Source organism: Rutidosis leptorrhynchoides, chromosome 10 (genome assembly GCF_046630445.1).
Source record: "Rutidosis leptorrhynchoides isolate AG116_Rl617_1_P2 chromosome 10, CSIRO_AGI_Rlap_v1, whole genome shotgun sequence".
Lineage (NCBI taxonomy): Eukaryota > Viridiplantae > Streptophyta > Magnoliopsida > Asterales > Asteraceae > Rutidosis > Rutidosis leptorrhynchoides.
In genome coordinates this window covers 349,703,439-349,706,159 of record NC_092342.1, presented here as the reverse complement: position 1 = coordinate 349,706,159, position 2,721 = coordinate 349,703,439, and the positions used below count along the sequence as shown (strand labels likewise).

Here is a 2,721-nt window from a genome sequence, read left to right as displayed (position 1 = left end):
TTGTCTGAGTGTATTTGTGGCCAATGTATCTTTAGATTTGACGTGTTGCATAGTAAGTGCTTCTTAGTAGTTGCAAAGTATTAGAGCCAACAATAATATACACCACTGTAAGTCTAGATTCAAGTTTTATCAAATAGCTAGAATAAAGATTAAAGAGTATGAGGTACTTGGTCTCTTTACCAATCTATTTGTCTACTATTATATGATTGAAAGAAATAATAAGACACCTTTAATTAACGAATGTAATTGAACCTGTTATTATTTGACCCTTTTTTTTTTCCTTGCAGTGCATTTGTTGGCTCGAAATATCATTTTCTTATGTCCGCTCGATTGTATGGTAGTGAAGGTGTAAATGGAAGTTATGGTTGTATCGACGGTAGCTGTGATGATTTTTAAGGGATATCTATGATCCCTCCCGTTTCTTGGCGAGGCAACACACGGAAGGCATATAATCAATGCAACCGTTTGTGTTTGCAGCCATGGCGGGTTTTGGGAATTCGTTTGTCCATATTTTCATATATGAGCCTAACCAGAGGCACCTGCTACTCACACTGTTCATCTATGTGTTATCTGATTTTGGTTTGCTTTTACGAGCTCTGCTGCCATCCTCGGGCATGGCAGCCATTCTGTGAAGTTTGGCTGCAGCTCTTTGAATATGGTGGCGTTTCTTTTTGTAGACAACTGAAATAAAAGTATGATGTTATCTACACCCGTTGATAACGACGACCGAGGTTCATATAGAAAAGGTTTAGAAATGAAGGATGTGATGTTGAATATGTAAGACTTCAGTTGAGCAATGAGAGAATGTGTTCGTATTTTGGCGAGGCAATCTAAAGTTTGCAGCCATGGCGACTCATATTTTCTTGCTTGATTTTAGATTTCGATATGAGCCTCATTTTTTCTTTAAGTAACTATTATGTTTACTACCATGTGGGTTCGCCAAATCTTCGCCAAAGCTTGCAGCCCCTATTACCTAAGAGTCAATTATCGATCCATTATTTTCACTTGAAGTTTGTGGAAATGCAAAAGGTATGATCTTTTATGTTTTGAGTCTGGTCTCATGAATAATCTCTTACTTATTTGATTTATTTGGTGAATGAATTTCAGCTGTTGTGTTAGATTTGGTTGGTGATGATATTTAACATCCAAACTTATAAATTTTATTTGTCTTGAGGAGTTATCCAAACTATGGCTTTGCAAAATTCGTGGTTTTTGTCTGGCTGATTTCTGCCCTTTTGGGTTTGACTCTATTATTTGATGTGATTGCAACGAATTGTTAGTCTTGGCGATGACCAGGTAAATGTTTTGTGTAGGTTGATTGATGAAATTTGTTTATTTATTTTTTTCCTGTCATTGCCATTGTATATGTCTGATGTTGTGAGTTTCGTTGTCAGTTTCCTTTGCATTGAAACTGCTATTCCAGTCTTGCGTGTTTATAATTGTGATTCGAGAAGTATATATCGAGTTTGTGATGATGATTTCTGTCAGCCGAGAAGTATAAGGAGACAGGTTATTGCCTTCTGCCAATTCTTTACTTAATTTAACAATTGTTTTAGTCAGCCAATGGATTTTGCTGTTTTGTAATCTTCATCTTCTTTGTTTTATGAGATGGAAGCATCTTCAAGGGCTGTCTACTGGTATTAGTTTACTATACTTTTGATTTGTAGTTTAGTTTTATTCAGTTAAAATGTACACATTGACAGTGTGATTCTGTTGATGCTTTGGAATGAGCAACCAACCAACTTTGACTTTGGAGCATATGAATCTTTTCCAAAATCAACAATTATTGCTGTGAGTTCATGTTGGGTCAAAAAATTCCAAGGTACGTTTGAATTATTATATATACTTATACACTGATTAACATATAAAGTACTAAATTGCACAAGCCTTTACCACACAAATGCATAAAACAAAAAACTTCATACTAACACATTAGATATATTTTCATTTACCTCAGTAGACTAATTATCATAACTGTGACAAACAACCTACTAAAAACATACAAACCTTACTATAATATATATGTAGTATCAAAAAACCAATAAATACAGATAACGGTAAGAAAGTTAGAGGTGATTTATATTTGTTAGAGGTGTTTTTAAATTCTTAGAGGTGTTTATATTTGTTCTCTAATTCTATCTTTATTTAATTTTTCCAGCTACAGTTGATAGTACATCTGACATGGGTCATATTTCTACAAATAATACTACTTATCACAGTTGCTCACTTTATAGGTTTACAAGGCTTTTAATTTTATAATAAGTGTACTGCCATTGTCTATTATATTTGTTACGATTGGTAGTTATATGAGTTGAAAGTCACTTTCGATTAATGTGAGATTTGGTAACATAACCATTTAGAATTATATAGATGTTGGATTATATTATGATAGTTGCTATTACTTGTAAGAAGTAACATTAACCAGTAATGAAATGTTGTTATGAAGCTATAAAAATCTTCATAATACAAGTCACTTTTGTACGTCCATATCGGATAAATCAACGTCATACCTATTTGATAATGTAAACATGCACTGCTACATACGAAAAACATAAATGTTTTGGGCTCGATCTGCTACTTTTTTATAAGTCCTACCTTCCATCTAAGAGTTATCTTCATTTTTCTTTTTGTGTTCGGTTTGAGGTTCCCTTGGTTTTTTTAACGTCTCTCTTCGTAGATTTGTGTGTGGATTGCTCCTGTAATTTGTGTGTTGTTTCACGC

At 33.7% G+C, this 2,721-nt stretch overlaps 1 long non-coding RNA gene across 1 annotated transcript; it reads left to right on the top strand.

Annotated features, from left to right (window-relative positions):
• The first annotated feature begins 722 nt into the window (after nt 1-722).
• Nucleotides 723-1,824, top strand: LOC139873466 (uncharacterized). The gene is made up of 4 exons (XR_011767351.1): nt 723-1,029; nt 1,108-1,296; nt 1,395-1,509; nt 1,704-1,824. It is a non-coding gene; the product is annotated as an uncharacterized lncRNA (long non-coding RNA).
• Nucleotides 1,825-2,721: the final 897 nt, after the last annotated feature.